Below are 19,564 nucleotides of genomic sequence, written 5' to 3'. Positions count from 1 at the left end.
TGCTGGATCTTGTCAAATGTTTTCTCTGCATCTATTGATAAAATCATGTTTTTTGTCTTATATGATGGATTGTGCTGATTGACTTGCGAATGTTAAACATCCTTGCATCCCCAGGATGAATCCCACTTGGTCGTGGTGTATGATCTTTTTGATGAATTGCTGGATTCTATTTGCTAATATTTTGTTGAGGATCTTCGCATCCGTGTTCATCAGGGATATCGGCCTGTAATTTTCTTTTTTGGTGGTGTTTCTTTTTGCTTTTGGTATTAGGGTGATATGGGCCTCATAGAAGCTGTTTGAGAGAGTTTCTTTTTTAAAAGATTTTATTGAATCACCCTGATATAGTTACAAGCTTTCATGTTTGGGTTACAATCACACAATGATTAAGCACCCATCCCTGCTTCAGTGCATATTCTCCACCATTAATATCCCCAGTATATCCCCCCTTTCCCATCCACCCCCTGCCTCCTTGGCAGACAATATTGCCCATACTCTCTCTCTCCTTTTGAGCATTATGGCTTGCAACACAGACACTGAGAGGTCATCATGTTTGGTCATTATCTACTTTAGGCACATATTTCCCATCCCAACTGATGCCTCCAGCCATCATTTTCTTAGTGATCCCTTCTCTATTCCATCTGCCTTCTCCCTTCCACTTATGAAGCAGGATTCCAGCTATGGGGCAATCCTCCTGGCCCTTGTATCTGTCTACTGTCCTTGGGTTTCATCCTCATGTTATGTTATTCTATACTTTGGGAGAGTTTCTGTTGTTCAATTTTCTGGAAACGCTTGAGAAGGACTGGTAGTAGGTCCTCTTTAAATGTTTGGAGGAATTTGCTCTTGAATCCATCTGGGCCTGGGCTTTTGTTTTGGGGAAGATTTTTAATTACTGTTTCAATATCCTTGATGGTGATACGTCTATTCAGGTATTCCAGATCTTCTTGGCTTAGCCTTGGGAGATTATAGGAATCCAGGAATTTATCCATTTCTTCTAGGCTCTCTTGTTTCGTGGCATGTAGACCTTCAAAGTAATCTCTGATGATCTTCTGAATTTCTTTGATTTCTGGTGTGATGTCCCTCTTTTAATTTCTGATTCCATTTATTAGAGTTCTCTCTTTCTGTTTCTTTGTGAGTCTTGATAGTGGTTTATCAATCTTGTTTATTTTCTCAAAGAACCAGCTCTTGGTTTCATAGATTTTTTTGCATAGTTTTTTGGGTTTCCATGTCTTTAATTCCTGCTCTTACTTTTGTTTTTTTCCTCCTGCCTGGTTTGGGCTCCTTTTGTTGGACTTCTTCTAAGATCTTGAGCTGTGAAGTCAGGCTATTTATGTGGGCCCTTTCTTTCTTCCTGAGAAACGCTTGCAGAGCTATAAATTTTCCCCTCAACATTGTGAGAGAACATTGGGTTTGTCCTTTCAGCCTTGCTTCAGGGAACTTAGGTTTATCGGGTTTCACCCATCACAGTGCTCCCATCACAGTCACTCCCATTCCTCTGTTTATCTGTAATCCCTTCTCTGTACCCTCCTTCCCAACCAGTTAATCACCTTTTCCCCTAATCAGATTCTGTTAGTTTATAATATCAGATCCTCCTAAGGACTCTGAACTTGTAAGTTAGTGTCTTTTGCATAGTTTACCTTAAAGGAATGTCCTTTCTGTATGGACACAGGAAGACAGTTAATATTATGCTTTGTAACTTGGGAGTTGATTGATGTATAAAAAATAAAAATAAAAAGGAAGGGCGCGCAGGCGAGCGAGGCAGGCGAAGGAAGGAACAAGGCCAAACTGGTTGCTCGATCGGTTTATTTCATGTCCATCTCCATTCTCCTCTGATTCTCCTCCTGCTTCTTTCTCCCCCATCCTACTTCATTCTCTCTCTCTCTGCCTCTCTCCCGGCTCTCGGTCTCTCTCTCGATCTGTGGATCTGGCCCCCGTGGATCTGACCTCGTGGATCTGGCTCCCATGGATTTGGCCCCAGTGGATCTGGCGCCGTGGATCTGGCGCCGTGGATCTGGCTTCCATGGATCTGGCCCCCAACCCACTCTTACAGCCTAGTTAAATCTCCCCAGCATGAGGGGGTTGGGGCATACACATAGGTGTGGTCAGCAATAGGGTAAGGTTCTTTTCCCTCAGGGGATGCTTCTCCTAGGACTTAATTCTCTTTCAGCAGGAGGATCCACCCAAGGGCAGAGTCCCATGAATGTGTTTCTCTTCTCCTCAGCCAGCAAACATATAAGAATTCATAATATTAATTATTTTGTATGGACACAATAAGAGATGCATTAAAGCTTATAGAATTGCTCTCCTGGGGCCATCTCAATCTCAGACTACAGTGCTCAGGCCAGATCAGTCTTTCCTATCCCTGGCAGGGTCCCAGTCTCATAATTACTACTGGATCATGACAGCATTTGTCTATGATCAAGCTCTTAACTTATAGTTAAGAATTAGGCACTCTGGCCAGGCCCATCTCGATGCCAGGGTAGCACATAACTCACCGCTTGCCCTGGATCCTTCCCGTCCCACGTCGGGGACCCTACTTTGGGGTGCTAGGAACTGAGGGCAACTGAGGCTTAAGTGGAGAAAGCAGATGCCCAGGAGGGAATAGAGGCCAATTAAGTCTTAAGTTATAAAAACATAATATTGTCTTCTTGTGTCTATACAAAAAAGACATAGCTTTAAAGTAAATTATTCAAAAGGCATAAAGAGGAGAGAAAGGCAATGTTATAATATTCAGTGTCCTAGGAAGTTCTGACCTTACCAATTAACAGAGTTTGATTAAGGGAAGAGCAGATAAACTGGTAGAATTCGTTACAGATAAACAAAAGAATGGGAGTGACTCGGGAGCACTTTGATGGGTGTGACTGATAAACCTAAGCTCCTAGTGGCAAGGGGGAAAGGACAAACCAATGATATCCAACAATTGACTCCAATAATATTTACTCCTGGGCATCTGGTTTCTCAACTCAGTTGCCCATAGTTCCAAGCACCCCAAAAGCAGGGTCCCAACGAGGGACAGAATGGACCCAGGGCAAGCTGTGAGCTGCCCTGGCATCGAAACAGGCCAGGCCAAAGCGCCACAATACTCAACTATAAGTTGAGGGCATGATCATGGACAAATGCTGTCATGATCCAAAAGTAACAACAAGATTAGGACCCTGCTGGGGTTAGGAAGATTAACCTGGCCTGAGGACTGTGGTCTGGAATGTATAGTGAGATGTTCCCAGGAAGAACCAAACTTTAAGTTTCTATCTCTTACTGTGCTCATACAGAATGACATTGCTAGAAATATTAGAAGTAAGTGAATTGCTAGCTGAGGAAAGAAGAAAGCGACACATCCTTGTTTGGAGCCCACCCTTGAGCGGATCTCCTACGAATCTGGAGTAATCTCCTTAGATGAGATTTTGTCCTTGAGGAGTGGTCTTACCTCTCTTTGTTGATTTGTTAATGTTTCGACCCACCTTTGTGTCACCACCCTATGTGATTGTTATGTAAACTAAGACTTAGGAGAAGCAGGGGAGAAGACACAGAAGCAGAGCACAAGGTGAAGGAGAATCAGGGAGTCATCAGAGTGAGAAGCAGGGGAAAGAAAGAACACAAAGCGAGTAAGGGTCAGAGTCAGAAGTGAGAGCGAGAAGGGCGGAGAGACAGAGGCAGAAGGGGAATGGAGATTGGAATAAACTGCAATTGATACCGACCAGGCTGGCACTTGTTCCTTCCTTCGCAGGCCCATCTCCATCAGCCTCCCTGGGATGAGGGAAGCAGCGTGAGACTACTAAACGCGGGCGGTGGGAGAGATAGAGCCCCGCTGCCCTTTGTGAACACACAAATACTGCTTTAGCTGCATCCCACAAGTTCCGGTAGCTGGTGTCTTCACTCTCATTTGTTTCCAGGTAGCTTTTGATTTCTTCCTTGATTTCCTCTCTGACCCACTCATTGTTCAATATTGAGTTGTTTAATTTCTAGGTGTTTGGTTTGATTCTCTGTTTCTGTGTGTGATTAACTTCTATCTTCAGTGCATCATGGTCTGAAAAAAAGAGTTGGTACAGTTTCTATCGTTCTGGTTCTATTGAGGTATGTTTTGTGGCCCAGCACATGGTTCTATCTTGGAGAATGTTCCATGTGCACTGGAAAGGAATGTGTATTCAGTTTTGGGGGGATGAAAGACTCTGTGTACATCTATTAGCCCTATCTCTTCATTTCTTTGTTCAAAACCAGTATGTCCTTCCTGAGTTTTAGTCTGGTTGATCTATCAAGAGGGGATAGGGCAGTGTTGAAGTCTCTGACTACTACTGTGTTGCTACCAATGTCCTCTCTGAAGTCTACTAGCAGTTGTTTTAAGTATTTAGCTGTTCCTCATTGGGTCCATGTATATTTAGGAGTGTGATTTCTTCCTGTTGTACATGTCCCCTGATTATTAAAAAATGGCCTTCGCTGTCCCTTTTATTTTTTATTTTTTTTGCTTTTTGGGTCACACCCAGCGATGCTCAGGGGTTACTCCTGGCTCTGCACTCAGGAATTACTCCTGGCGGTGCTTGGGGGACCATATGGGATACCGGGGATCGAACCCGGGTCGGCCGCATGCAAGGCAAACGCCCTACCCGATGTGCTATCGCTCCGGCCCCCGTTGTCCCTTTTAATCTTTTTCAACCTGAAATCTATGCTGTTGGATACTAGTATGGCCACCCTGGCCTTTTTGAGAGAGTTGTTTGCTTGAAGGATTGTTTTCATTCCTTTGACTTTGAGTCTGTGTTTGCTCTGACTGTTCAAATGTGTTTCTTGTAGACAGCAGAATGTTGGGTTTAGTTTCTGAATCCATTTTGCCACTCTGTCTCTTAATCGGTGCATTTAGACTATTGACATTGAGAGAGATTATTGTCATGGGGTTTTGTGCCATCTTTCTGTAGAGGTTTATTGTGCTTGTAGGGTTTTTCTTGTCTTGCAGTAGCCCCTATAGTCCTTCTTTTAAGTTTGGTTTTGAGTCTATGAAGTTCCTGAAGTTGTTGTTTATCCATGAAATCGTTCCTTCAAGTTTGAGTGAGAGTTTAGCTGGATAAAGTATTCATGGTAAGGTGTCCATTTCATTGAGTTTTTTTTACTATATTGCACCATTGTCTTCAGGCTCAGAAGGTTTCCTCTGATAGATCTGCTGTAAATCTAAGGGGTGCGCCTTTATGTGTGATTTCCTTCTTTGACCTTGCTGCTTGAAATATTGTATCTCTATCCATGTTATCCATCATTCTGATTATGATATGTCTTGGAGTCTTTTTATTGGGTCTCTTTTAGCTGGTACTGTTTGGGCTCCTTGGATCTAGATGCCTGCATTCTCCAGCTCTGGGAATGTCTCGGCAATGATATCTTTAACTATTGCTTTTTCACTGGGGTTGCCTCCCTGTCCTTCTGGTACTGGTACTCTGATGATTCTTATGTTGTTCCTCTTGAGTTCATCCCCTAGTACTCTGACTTGCCCTAGAGCTATTTTGAGGTTTTTTCCCATTATATATTGTTGCCTGTATGCTTTCTGCAGCCCATCTTCAAGCTCACTGATTCTGTCTTCAGCTGTAGTCATTCTACTATTGAGGACACCCACTAAGTTTTTTATTTCATCTGCAGAATCCTTTATTAGTGATACTTCTGTTTGTAGTTTTCTTATTTCTGCTCTCATTTCTTTCCATACTTTCTTGGCTGTCCGTTCCACTGTTTCTGTCATGTCCTCCTTTATTTACTGGATGTCTGTTCCACCGTTCTTTGAGTTCATTGAACATCCTCAACATTTCATCTCTGAATTCTTTGTCTGAGAGATTATATTTATGGGAATTTCCTAATGAGGCTTCGGGGTTCTTTTCTTCATCCACTCCTCATGGGGGGATCTGCTCTGTTTCTTCATGTTGCTATGGTAGTATGGAGGCGGGTCCCTTCAGTTCATATCGGTGACCACCTTTCGCTGCAAGGGAGGATTCTAGATGGACTTGCTCGCTGGTGGTCTCTTTTTCCCCTTTAAGAATACTACCTCTTTGGTGCTCCCCTGTGTGCCTTATGTGGGGCTACTACTGTAGCTTCAGGATGTTCTTTTTCACTGGGATTGTTCAATTCTCTGTGTTCACGATTACTTTGTTTTTTGGGGGGGAGTATTTTGATTGGAATAGGCTTGTGGACTATTGGCCTAATGTGGTGGGGATAGCCAGGATGTCCTCTTCAGAATTAGGTAATGGAGGCTGAGCTGTGAGTCCAAAATACTGGGAAAGGGGAAAATAACTGCAGTTACATGAGTGGCCGCTGCCCCAGAGGCCACACCCACCAACCGCCTCACCTGTGCAGGGAGCGCTGGGTCGCTCAGTGCCTGTGAGGGGTTTGGTGCTCACTTCTGGCGCTCCTGGAGCTCACAGGGTTTACCCTGGCCAGGCACTCCACAAGGGGCCTTGGCCAGGAAGCTGTTTTTTTAAGTAGAACAGATTTTATTTGGAGATTTTTGAAGGTGAGGAGTGAGGGAAAGTGAGTGTGTGTGTATGTGTGTGTGAGAGAGAGAGAGAGAGAGAGAGAGAAAGAGAGAAAGAGAGAGAGAGAGAGAGAGAGAGAGAGTAATACACTCAAGGGAGAATGTGGCCTTCTCCAAGGGTGGAGACAGCCCTTACACATACCCTAGCTTTAGATATGAAAAAGTACACATCTTAAGAGGGGAGATGGCAGTCAAGACATATGCTTGGGCGCCACATGTGCTCGGCCATTTGGGCACAAGCAGCGGATGGGCTTGTGCAACATATGCGCGCCTTCCCTTTGTTCAAGGTGACTTTTATAGGGTTTCTCCAAGCTGCCCCCATGTGGGGTTTTCTAGCTAGATAAGAGTCCGTTGCTAGGGGCATTGCTAAGTGGTAGAGTTGGGAGTAGTCTTCTTTGAAAATCCTTTTCTTGATGGAAAAGGTCATTTTTATCCTGCTATGATCAAACTCTTACTTATATTTACTTTCCTTATCTTTTTTTAAAGTAACACCTTTTTAAAATCAAAATTACCATGAAGTTTTGGTTTTGATAGGAAGTATTATTCATTCATCAGTTTCAGGGAGCACCTGCTATGCATGAGACACTGTGCTGGGGAGTCCTGGGTGATAAGATGGTTATTGTTCTCCCTCCCTCACAAAGAGAAATCATGAAGCTGTGAAACAGTTCCGTATTTATGTGAAACAGAATTTCAGAGGTGTTGCTGAATGAGTGAAGGGGATGTAAAGGTTAGCAAGGGGGTAGAATGGCCTGGTCCAAGGTGCCTTTGGAAGGCTCCTGAGGGAGGCAGTTGCCCTCTTCCAATGCGGAAACAAAATTCGGGGTACTACTGTGGGAGGAGCTCTTCTGGTGGGAAGGTGTAGGAGGGAGTTTGGGTCGCCATGAGGGTTGTGAGGTGTGGTATGCCCATGGACGGGTAGGTGTCCTCAACAAATATCCATGTAGTGATGCTGTCTGTGTAACCTGCTCCTGGACTGGAAGACTAGTCATTTTGTACCACTGGGAAGCACTTTGGGAGCTCTTGTTTCTCCTTTGTGTAATCAGGTCACAGGGACTTGCTTTGGGAGACTTCTGTACCTCCCACCAGTCTCACATAAGACATATACACAATTATTTTAATAGGACACACATTTGTAGGAGGTTTTCTTTTTATTTTTAGAAGGCAAGAGTTATCTTTCAGAAGATTCTTTTAAAAATTTTTAAAAATTGCTACAGGATCATTGTGATATACACAGTTACAAAGCTGTTCACGATTGAGTTTCAGTCATACTCATTCCATACTCATTCAGTCAAACTCATTCCAACACCAATCCCTTCACCACTATACATTTCCTGCCACCAATGTACCCAGTTTCTCTCCCACCCCACTTCTCCAGCCTCACTCTATGGCAGGTCCTGTTTTCCTCCTCCTCCCCCCTCCTTTCCTCCTCCCCTTCATTCGTTCCTTCCTTCCTCCCCCCTCCTTTCCTCCTTCCCTTCATTCGTTCCTTCCTTCCTTCCTTCCTCTCTCTTTTTCTCCCTCTCCCTCCCCCCCTCCTCCTGCAGGCATTGTGGTTTGCAATGCTGTTACTGAAAGGTTATGCATATAACTTTAACTCCTTTCAATGCACAGTTCTTGTCTAAAGTGATCATTTCCAACTATCATTGTCACAGTGGTCCCTTCTCTGTCCGAACTGCATTCCCTGACATGCTGACCCCCCCTCCCACCACCCGCTGTGGCAGCATCCTACCATGGGCCAGTCCTCATGACCCTCATTTAGAAGTATTTCTGACAGCACTTGAGATTTGTCCTTTGGGTTGAACCTGAAACTTCCAAGTTGCATTCAGAGTTCATGCAGGTTACTGTATGTTTTATTTTCTATGGTAATGGAATGGACTGGAGCGATAGCATAGCGGGTAGGGCGTTTGCCTTGCATGTGGCTGACCCGGGTTCGATTCCTCCATCCCTCTCGGAGAGCCTGGCAAGCTACCGAGAGTATCTTGCCTACACGGCAGATACTCTGCCTGGCAAGCTACCTATGGCGTATTCGATATGCCAAAAACAGTAACAACAACAAGTCTCACAGTGGAGATGTTACTGGTGCCCACTCGAGCAAATCGTTGAGCAACGGGACGACAGTGCTACAGTGATATAGTAATGGGATGTTTTAGGTTTGTTGCCTCTTATTTTTTTATTCTTATGTAAAAAAAGCCTGCAGTGGCATTTAACCATGTTTAAACTAGGATTAAATTAAAAATAATTTCAAATAAGTCTGTTCAAGATGAGGATTTATTATTTCACAGTGAATTTTAGTAATTATTATACATAATGGCATTTATGATAGTTATTAAGTGAATATAATTAGTATGTCAGATCATGTATTTGTAATGTGACATGAGAACTTTAAAAATGTTTTCATTGACTTTTCCTTTATTTGCCATACTATGGATTTTCAGGAGTTAGCTTTTTCCCTCTTTATATGTCTGATTGTCAGTATTGCTACCACGAAGATTCTAGTTTCAACCCTTCTCCAAAAAGATCCCTCTGCCTTTTCCTCATATAGCCCTGCCTCCTCCCCTCCAGTCACTACAGCTTTTCACCAAATATAGGAGTTAGTTTTGCCATCTCTTTTCTGTTAGTTTGCTTTAGTAAGTCATATTCCGTATTTGAATCATGCTTTTATCACTTAGCATAAAAGTCATCTCAAGTTCTTTCCCCCTTGCTCCAAAAGGCACAGTGTCACCTTTGAATTATTTTTATTCAGCCACTGATTAAGCTGACTGAATCAAGCATGAACTCCACATTACTTTTTTAAAAAAAAATTTTATTGAATATTCAGCCATACTGCATCCCTCCATCAATATACATTTCCCACCATCAATGTCTCCCATTTTCCTCCCACCATCCCCCAGCCTCTCTCCCTCTACCCCCAGCCTCCCTCTATTTTTGTGCATTATGATTCGCAGAGAGTCTCTTTCCCGCATGCCTGGCTGTCTTCCCCGGGGCCCCTCAGAGGGGATGGGCTCCAGCTTCCCTCTCCACCCCAAGCAGAGCTCCCAAAGGCCAAAGACCACCGGAACCTAGCTACAGCCATGCTCGAGGCCCCTCTCCATACGTTCGAACAGGCCTCATGCATGAAGGTACTGGCAGAGGAACCCAGGTGTGTGTAATCCCATCAACAGCCAACATCCAGAGACTTAACAGTGAGCTCCCAAAAACGCGCGGTCGCGATATCTTGTAGCCTACTTCTCCCTCTGGGAGAAACTGGCAAGCTTCTGCGAGTTTTCTGCCCACATGGGACAGCCTTGCAAGCTTCCCATGGTGTATTCATATGCTAAAGCCAGTAACAAGCTGGATCTCATTCCCCTGACCCTGACCCTGAGCTTCCAGTGCGACATCATTGGGAGGGCCGAGTCGAGAGACTTCTAAGATCTCAGGGAAAGGACAAGTGGAGAGGTTACTGAGCCCGCTCGAGAAATCAACGATCAACGGGATTTCGTGATCATGATGATTCGCAATCATGTTGGCCTGTACAGGGATCGAACCCGCGACCTTGGCATTATTAGCACCATGCTCTAACCAACTGAGCTAACAATACAGGTTCCAAGAGGTCATCATGTTTGTTTAGGGTATTTAGTATTTTTATGGGGACAGTGAGGCTAGAGTAGCTTTTTAACTGGGTGGCAGCTTTGGAGTGTGGACATTACTGCTGAAGGTTTCTGAAGTACAGGGAGGTGGGGGGAGATAGCCCATACCAACCCCAAGCAAGTCTGAAGATTTCAGTCACAAAACCCTCCTATCCAGATTTTCAGCAGATTAAATCTCAGTAAGGTCCAGCCCAAGATGGTGGAGTCAGGCAGGGGTACGGTGGCAATTTTGGATTGTGGAAGCAAGCGGCTGTCGGGCATTCTGCTTGGGTGGGCACCAGGCTGACCTGCCCCCACTCCGACTTACCCTGGTCTGTTCGGCCTTGTGTGGGTTTGAGATTAACTGTGGCTTTTTGATCTTTTCTGATACTTAAAGATATACTTAAGATACTTATTTATGGGTCTCTGAAGCTAGGCTGGTAAGTGAGCTTGTATAGCTGAGCCAGAGGTGTTATGATGTGAGTCTGACTCTCACAACCTAACTTTTGGCCATTTAATTTCTCAGGAAATTTGGTCCCAAGTTGTTGGCCTAGACCGGAGTTACAGCAGCAACTTCAGGGTATCAGGAAACCTGAAGGTACCATCAGGCTGCTGATGCACTTGCCCTGTTGACACAGGTTGACCTGCTGGTGGCACCATACCCCCAGTCTTTTGAATTTTTTTTTAACAGCCAAGAAGTTTTCCATTGAGTGTCTAGACCATAGATTCTTTGCCAGTCGACTGTCATTGGTAGGTGGATTCAGTGTCGTGGCATTGAACAGTGCTGCTGTGAGCATAAGGGTGCAAATAGCCCATTGAATTAATGTTTTTGTGCCCTTTGGACATATGCCTACCATGATATCACTGAATTACAAGGAATTTCCACTGTATCTTTTGGAAGGCTCTTTACTTCTGAAGAGCCTGACCAGTTTGTTTACTTTTCAGCTACAATGCATCAGAGTTTCTTTTTTTCCCCACAGTCTTGCCAAAACTCACTTTTCCCAGTCATTTTTTTCAAATGTAGGAGTACTGCTATTTATTCAGCCATTGATTAAGCTGATTGAATTGGGCACAAAATCCACATATATATATATATATATATATATATATATATATATATATATGAAACTCACAGGTTCTGTCTCCCAACAGAACCCACCTTCTCTTTCTACACTGGCAGCTACTTGGATTAATCTGATCTGACTGCAAGACTGAGGTCAAACTTACTCAGTCTCATAACATTGATAGTGCAGTGGGTAGAGCACTTTCCTTATACACAGCTGACCTGGGTTAGATAAATTCCCTGCACCCCATTTGCTTCCCTGAACCTCCCAGGAATGATTCCTGAGTACAGAGCCAGGAGTAAACCTGAGCACCACCCTGTGTGAGACCTTGATGTTTTCGTAAAAGTAGCTTCACACGTACTACATTTTGCCCACCAACTAAATGTATGTGAATGCCCTGCAACTTGTTCTAGCTCTTCTCTACTAGGAACAGTGTGATAACTCCTTGTATGTATGCCAGAGCGATAGCACAGCAAGTAGGGCGTTTGCCTTGCACGCGGCCGACCCAGGTTCATTTCCTCCGCCCCTCTTAGAGAACCCAGCAAGCTACCGAGAGTATGCCATCTGCATGGCAGAGCCTGGCAAACTATCCGTGGCATATTCAGTATGCCAAAAACAGTAACAAAGTCTCACAATGGAGATCTTACTGGTGCCCACTTGAGCAAATCGATGAACAATGGGACAACAGTGCTATAGTGCAATTCTCTCTCTCTCTCTCTCTCTCTCTATATATATATATATATATACACACACACACACACACATATATATATACATATATGTATATACATGGACTGGAGCACAGCAGGTAGGGCATTTGCCTTGCATGTGGCTTCCCTGGGTTCAATTCCTCTGTCCCTCTTGGAAAGCCAGGCAAGCTAGAGAGAGTATCCCATACGCACGGCAGAGTCTGGCAAGCTACCTGTGGCGTATTCGATATGCCAGAAACAGTAACAACAAGTCTCACAATGGAGACATTACTGGTGCCCACTCGAGCAAATCGATGAACAGTGGGACAACAGTGCTACAATGCTATTTAATTTAATTTATTTATTATTTTGACTTTTTGGGTCACATCAGTGATGCTTAGGGGTTAGTCCTGGCTCTGCAATCATGAATCATTCCTGGCAGTGCTCAGGGGACCATATGGGATGCCAGGCCCTGAACCCTGGTCAGCTGTGTGCAAAGTAAGTGCCCTGCCTGCTGTGCTATCGCTCCAGCCCCATATTTATATTTTTCAATTGAATACCCGTGAGATAGACCATTACAAAGCTGTTTGTAATTGGGATTCAGTCATACAATGATCCAGCACCCATCCCTCCACCAGTGCACACTTCCCACCACCAATGTCCCCTATTTCCTTACCACCATCCCCCACCCTCCAATCTCCCCACCCCCTATTCCAAGCCTCCCTCTATGGGAGGCACTTTCCTTCTTGCTCTCTCTCTCTCTCTCCTTTTCCTTTTGTTTGTTATGATTTGCAATACAGGTGCTAAGAGGTCATAGTGTTTGTTCAGGGCATTTGGTATTTTTATTGGGAATTTTTATTGGGACGGTAAGGCTGGAATAGCTTTTCAATTGTGTGGTTGCTTTGGGGTGTGGATGTGACTGCTGAGGCTTCCGGAAGTACAAGGAGGTGGGGTGAGGTAGCCCATTATGACACCAAGAAAGCCTGGAGATTTCAGTCACAAAACCCGCACACCAGAATTTTCAATAGATTATATCTTGGTGAGGTCCATCCTGAGACAGTGGAGTCGGACTGGGGGTATGGTGGCAGTTTTGGATTGTGGAAGCAAGCGGCTGCAGGGGCTCTTCTTGGGCGTGCACCAGGCTGACCTGCCCCCCTCTGGTCTGTTCAGCCATGTGCAGGTCTGAGCTTAACTGGTGTTTTTGATCTCTTTTGATATTTATTTATGGGTCTCTGAAGCAAAGCTGGTAGTAGATTTACATGGTGGTGCTGGAGTTGGTTCGTGACTTTTGCCGATTACTTTGATGTAGGTGTCTCAGATATGTGGTGATCTCTTATTGTGGTATTGATTTGCATTTCCCTGATAATATATTATGTTGAACATTCTTTCGTGTGTCTGTGGGCCTTGGTATGCCTTCTACCCTTAAAAAATTGGTTTTCTTATTTTTGTGTTATAGAATTGCATGCGTTTTCCATACTAGCCCATTATTAGGTGTATGATGTTCAAAAAACCCCTCCAATTGCTAAGCTGCCTCTTTGTTTTTTCGATAATTTCTTTTGCTTCATAAAAGCTCTTTAATTTTCAGTCATATCATTGGTGTATTCTTGCTTTTGTTTATCTTACCCTTGAATTTGTCTCCAAACATAACTCTGATGTTGAGTTCTAGGACTGTAACAACTCTGAGTTATTTTATTCTCTATCTGCTTTATTTTTGGCAGTGAGATATCTTTCTCTTTAATACACCCTGAATGAAGTATTACATATGGTGTTAGAGGTCAGGTTTTATCTTCTTCCTCACTACTGTCCAGTTTTGCCATCAGTGTTTGCTTAAGATGCTGAAATGAGAATTTTAAAATAAACTTACTGCATAAAAGTTTGTGATGCAAACTCCCAAAATATGAGACAGTGAATTTCACCAAATCATAGCAGGACATAAAATCAGTAGGCTCATGTTTCAGATGGGTCTCAAATTTTAAAAGCACAGCTAAAAAGTTAAAACCATTATGTAACCAGATATCTTGAGAGAATTAGGACAAGATGTTTCTTTTTATAGTGTAAGGAAAGAACTTTGTAAAATGAAATTGAAGTTACATTTTTAGAAAGACTTGTGGATTGCATGACCATGGTAGCATTTAACCCCCACCCCCACCCCGTGCTTTGGCATTTTCTTTCATAGACTTTCAGAGAAGTACTAGTGAAAGGCTGAAATTTTGTTTGGTGTGTGCTGTCGCAATAGCACAGTGGGTAGGGTGTTTCTTGCACGTGGCCAACCTGGGTTCAATTCCTCAGTCCCTCTCAGAGAGCCCGACAAGCTACCTGTGGCATATTCTGTATCCCAAAAACAGTAACAAAGTCTCACAAAGGAGAGTTACTGGTGTCCAGGATGACAGTGATACAGTGATACTTTTGACCAAACTGTAGTTGGTCATTTTGACCTTCTGATCTGGTAATCTTAGAACATTTTTTTCAAACATTCTAAAAACACACAAATGCCTATTCCAGCATTTAAAAGTTGTATGAGTAGTATATTTATGAACTAAATCTGTCACAGAACTCAGAAGAAGCATATCATTATTTTCTGTATTATTTTATTTCTTCTCCCTTTTTTGAAGGGGCTACACATGGTGGTGCTCACAGACTACTTCCAAGTGTATTTCTCAGGAATGACTCATATGTTGGGGGACCATGGGGTGCTAGGGACAGAACCTGGGCCTCCTGCATACAAGTCTTGTATACTATCTTTGAACTCTCTCCCTGCCATATTTCTAAAGCGACTTTGTCTCCTTCTCCATTCCCTTGGTTTGCTACTGCTGTGGTGATGACCTAAGGGTATATGCTTGGTTTTGGTACCTCCACACTTTGGTTGTGGTTCTCACTGGAGGTTACACACTTGAGTTGTGATGCTCGTTTGGCATCACACATTTTCAGCTGTGGTCTCTGAAAACCTGGCTGTGCCCTGGAGATGGCACATTCTTTTACAGTGTCAAGCCATGCTTAGTTTGTGGGTGGCACCAGGAATGGCATCATGATGGCACGGCAGGAGCTGATAGTCACTATGCTATTTCCTGGACCCTGTCTTTTGTTTCTAAAAGTTGATTTTTTTACCCATTATCAAGATGATGTGATCTAGGTGGACAGTGTAGAAAAGGCAAGGTTTTTTTAAATTTAATTTTCTGTGATACTGACACAAAAAGATAACATTGAAAAAAATTCCCCTGTAATTTATGTATTGTCGTCTTCCTTCAAGATGTGTGTTAGCATTTTAGACCTCAGACTGTTTTCCTCTTGGCAATTTAGGTTGGTCCTAAAATGCTGTTATTGTTTTGCTGAATTTACTCCTAATACTTGCAGACAACAAAGCAAATCATCTTGTAAGTGAAGGTGTTATCTGGCAGTGTGTTTTGCTTATTGGCCTATTTGAAGATGTTGGCTCATAAAAATGTTCCTAACATAAATCTAAAATTGTTGGTATTTTTTGCCTTAAAGATTATCGTTCTGTGGTCCAGGGAAAATTCTGCCAGAAATTGCATCACTGCAAGCCTTTACTTCCGTTTTGTGGTGCTCATAAGATGGAAAAGCCTGGAGAGAGAAACCTACCTCCCTGGTGCCGCATGGGGCAGTGGCTCAGTTCACAGTCTGGAGGCATTTTTGCGAGCTGCTCGTATCCAAAGTAGTTCAGTTGGCCTCCGGGATCATGCTCATGTAGCAGCGGAAAGGCCACACATGTGTGGCCGCTGCAATTAAATCTCTGCGGAGAGCAGGGCCGGTACCCCCCCCACCCAGGATCTCCCACGCGTCCCCAGCAGCCGGCTGGTACCTCCATTTTGTGCTCAAAAGGTGGTGATCACTTTATACAGAAATCCTAAACTGCGCAGCCCCAATAGCGGCCACGCGACCTAATATCTCTTAATTGTCAGCAATGTGAAACAGTTCCTTTTTAGCAGGTCTGACTTTGGGGGGAAACTCCAAATAATAATAGTGATTTTTTTGTTGAATTATTGAAGGTAATCAAAGTAGCAGCCATGTCTCTAGACTGTGAACTAAGCCATAGCCCCACGCCGGCTGAGGAGAGGAAATATCCTTCTTTCTCGGATTTTTTTTCCCTTTTTTGGGAGAAGTGGCTCCACCATATTATGAGGACTATTAAGCAGGCACAAACTTGGGGGCACGGAAAGGATAAAAAAAAAGAGTTATGTACTTGGAACAGCAGGACTTCATATCTCTTCATTCTCAGCAATGAAAAACTAATTTTCAAATGCTTCCTTGGCAGTAGGGCTGTCTTTTTTGGGGGAAACTCCAACAACAATAATGAGTTTTGTGTTGAAATATGGAATGTAATCAAGGTAAAGAGAAAATGAAGTGAAATTTGTCAGTTACACAGGCGGGGGTGGGGGTCGGGGGGTGGGAGGTATACTGGGGTTTTTGGTGGTGGAATATGGGCACTGGTGAAGGGATGGGTGTTTGAGTATTGTATAACAGATATAAGCCTGAGAACTTTGTAACTTTCCACATGGTGATTCAATAAAATAAATAACTTAAAAATAAAAAAATAAGATTATTGTTATATGAACTATGTTGAGCGACATCAAGTATAACTGAATGGGTTTTTTTCATTGCTTTAAACTGTTCCCATTCTCTGTCAGCTCAGTACATTGCAGACATTCCTTGGGACACTCCAAGGTAACTTAAATGAGCATTTCTGAGGTAGAATGGAGGCCAGTAAGGAACAGGAACATCATTTTTGTTTTGCACCTGTGTGATTGAGTGTGAGTGTGTATACATGAGTGCTTGCAGAAAAGAAAACATCTACCTTTGTAGAATTTTTTATTTCTAGTGTGTGTGTCTTCCTACACACTGCTATTGGCTCTATTGGCTCCTCCTACATACTGCTTTAGTATCACTGTCACTGTGTCACTGTCATCCCGTCGCTCATCGATTTGCTTGAGTGGGCACCAGGAACGTCTCCATTGTGAGACTTGTTGTTTTTGGCATATGGAATGTGCTACAGGTTGCTTGCCAGGCTCTGCGTGCAGGTGAGATACTCTGTAGCTTGCCGGGCTCTCCAAGAAACTTTAGTATAGTACTTACTTTAATACTAAAAAAGTGATATGGATATGGCTAGTTCAGGGCTACATAGCTCATGCGGAGGGCTAGAGATATAGTATAGCAGGTAGGGTATTTGCCTTGTTTACCTTGTTTGCTGCTAAGTATGGCTCGATCTCTGTCACCCTACATGATCCCCAAAGCCCCACCAGGAGTAACCTCTGATCAGTATGGGGTGTGGCCCCAGAACAAAAAAAAAATATATATATATATAATATTAATCTGGAGTTTCTATGTTTTCTGTGTTTTATTTGGAGGCTCAGGCTTACTCCTGGCTCTGTGCTTAGGGATAACTCCAGACAGTGATCAGGGGGACGATTTGGGATGCCAGGAGTTGAACAGGGTCAGGTGCATACCAGCCAAATGCCTCACCTCCAGTACTATCTCTCTGACCCTGATTCATAACTTTCTAAGAAATAAGCAGGCTTTCTATGTATCTGTGAGCCCCTGAAATCCTGGGAAAATTGTGTGTGTGTGTACAACTGAACACTTCAATGTGTATTTCTCAAGAAAGCTTTCATTAGATGCTCAGAGGAGCATGCCTAACCCATCAAAGATTCAGTGTCTTTAATGAAAACTGTTTTATGCTAACTGAAAATACAGTTTTATGAGGTTAACTTCTGTGAAAAGCTGAAAGAAGAGATATCTCAGGAGAAGCTCTGAGCTACTCCTGAGCTCTGAGCTTTAGGATTGTTACCTTTATACTAAAAAGTTTATTTCCAAAATATTGCTTTGAAATTTTCAACTAGCATGTTCTTTAACTCCACATGAGAAAATAACTAAATAAAACGGCATCTAATATTTTGTTTGCTGAAAAAAAAAGTTTATTTTGTGCAAAGTTAAAACAAAATATGTTAAATATGTTATTGATGAGTCTAATCAACTGGGCTTCCTCAGCTCTGTCAGCCCCAGGATGATGCCAAGAAACGGGCTGCCAGGAGGCATCGGCTCTCTGCTCTAAGCAGCAGGCCTGCAGTCTGCCATTTGGAGAAAAGGCAAGTGATGTAATGTTTCTTTGCTCTTCTAAGCAATTCATGACAACAGTTTTATAAAATTTTCTGCCATCTCATTTTCCTTGGTGAGAAAGGAAGCAAGGAAGTTGAGGTGGGAATTAAGTTGAACAGCAGATGTTTACAGCCCTAGGCACCTCATCTGCTTGTGAAGTACACTGGGAACTCTGTAAGGAAAGAGACAGAGACAGAGTGTGTGTGTAAGGGTGTGTGTGTGTTGGTGTGTGTGTAGGGGTGTGTGTGTGTGTAGGGGTGTGTGTGTGTAGAGGTGTGTGTGTCTGTGTGTGGGGGGGGGGGTGGGGTGGGGAGGCAATGGAGGCTGGTTATTCTCCAGGGTTCCCCTAGGCTTGGGTATTGAAATTTCCCCCCAGAACTCCAGTATCCCAGTGAGGTTTGACTTCTGCCTCTGTCTGAATGTTTGACTTTACGCTGGTGCATCCCATTCATCACTCTACATGTGGGGCTGACTGATTTCACCAGTGTCACTCATTTCAGTTTTGAATTACTATCTAAACATAAGATATGGAGAGTTTTGTGAATCAATGCCTGGTCTCTAATCTTTAGTTCAGAGGAGAAAGTTCTAGGGGGTCAAATGGATTACTTTAGATGATTTCTTCATGAGAATGCATTGCAGTCTGGGCCAGTTTTAATTCCCCTCATACTTTGAGACTTTTTGTTTTAACGTTTATCCCTGTCCTCTCCGGGCTCAAGTTCTGCTTTGCACCATTTTACAGATGGTGCACAAAGCTCTCAGCTCTACACTTGTGACCAGAGAGCAAAACAAGCAAACAAAAACCAGTAAGAGTTGAAATCATGACTTAGTTTATGCAAATTTTAATGTGTCTCTAGCACATGTTCTTCATAAAGAAGCCCCAGGTTCAATCCCTGGCATCACATTGTCTCTGGAGCCACATTTGTCTAAAACCAAAAAAGAAAGAAAAAAAATATCAGGCAAGATAAAAATGTGATTTACGTGTCCAGAGTAGAAAGAAATGAGACCAGCTGTCCACTTGTGAACCAGATGGTGCCATTGGCTTATTGGTAAGGGAGCTGAGTTCAGAGAGGCAAAATGCTTTTCCAAAATCAGCCAACAAGGAGTGAAATCCGGATGTGCAGCCAAGGCCCCCAGCCTCTGTGTCATCTTCAGTGTCTCAGAGGACAGAACTGCTGTTCGTGCTGTGCTGCTGTTTAATCATGAGTTTTTTCTTGGCTAAAAGTTCATCCTAAAGTTAATACTAACGATGTATTTACTCTCCTGCATTCCTCAGTAGCAGAAACAATTGACCATACACTTTTTGGTTGCTATCCTTAGATTTTCTGAGTCAAGTTGCATCTTGAGTGAGTAGTTTTGAGGCCACTTTAGGAACGAAAAAAGGATAGATTAGTAGTATGTGGGTGTCAGTAGAATCTGAAAATCCAATGACTCTGTTTCCATGCACATAATTTTCTAGGATCATGTCTGCACCCCCATCAAGCCTGTGTGAAGTACTTTCAGTCTGGGAATTCAGAGATACCCAAGAGGAAGCTCATCGTCTTTGACAGCATGTTCCATCATTGACCAGAAATTCTCACTCACAAACTTTTACTGGATTAAGTTTTTAAA

General features: G+C 43.3%; 1 protein-coding gene and 1 non-coding gene across 4 annotated transcripts in view; one reads left to right on the top strand and one right to left on the bottom strand.

Moving 5' to 3' along the window:
* TSPAN5 (tetraspanin 5) overlaps positions 1 to 19,564 on the top strand; it is a 197,406-nt gene that overhangs the window by 105,246 nt on the left and 72,596 nt on the right. The window lies entirely within an intron of this gene.
* Positions 9,994 to 10,067, bottom strand: TRNAI-AAU (transfer RNA isoleucine (anticodon AAU)). The gene has a single exon. It is a non-coding gene; the product is annotated as a tRNA-Ile (tRNA).

This window comes from Sorex araneus, chromosome 6 (assembly GCF_027595985.1).
Source record: "Sorex araneus isolate mSorAra2 chromosome 6, mSorAra2.pri, whole genome shotgun sequence".
Lineage (NCBI taxonomy): Eukaryota > Metazoa > Chordata > Mammalia > Eulipotyphla > Soricidae > Sorex > Sorex araneus.
This window is presented reverse-complemented; position numbering and strand designations above follow the sequence as displayed.